This window comes from Etheostoma spectabile, chromosome 14 (assembly GCF_008692095.1).
Source record: "Etheostoma spectabile isolate EspeVRDwgs_2016 chromosome 14, UIUC_Espe_1.0, whole genome shotgun sequence".
NCBI lineage: Eukaryota > Metazoa > Chordata > Actinopteri > Perciformes > Percidae > Etheostoma > Etheostoma spectabile.
This window is the reverse complement of record NC_045746.1, coordinates 12,795,276-12,795,544: the sequence shown is the minus strand read 5'-3', so window position 1 is coordinate 12,795,544 and position 269 is coordinate 12,795,276. Positions and strand designations below refer to the sequence as shown.

At 43.1% G+C, this 269-nt stretch overlaps 1 protein-coding gene across 1 annotated transcript in view; it reads right to left on the bottom strand.

Annotated features, from left to right (window-relative positions):
* The window catches only part of LOC116702009 (coagulation factor XI-like), a 52,104-nt gene that overhangs the window by 16,968 nt on the left and 34,867 nt on the right, over positions 1 to 269 (bottom strand).

The following is a 269-nucleotide window of genomic DNA, read 5'->3' as shown; positions in this document are numbered from 1 at the left end:
CCCATCTTCTCAGTTTTGAAGCCAGTAAAGATTTTTGAAACACAACAACAATAAAAGAGCTGGTTCTACACCTGCACCTTGGATCACCAAATTCGTATGTCCATCAGTTTATAGGCAGTCCCTGATGACCTGTAACCTGCAAAGTAATAAGTGAAAAAGCGCAGATTGACTTAGTGTGATCTGCTCATCACGACTTAATTGGTTGCACGTGTGCAAAGCCAGGATGAACAGGTGGAGCTATGTCAAGCCAGGTGTAGATAGCTGGGATA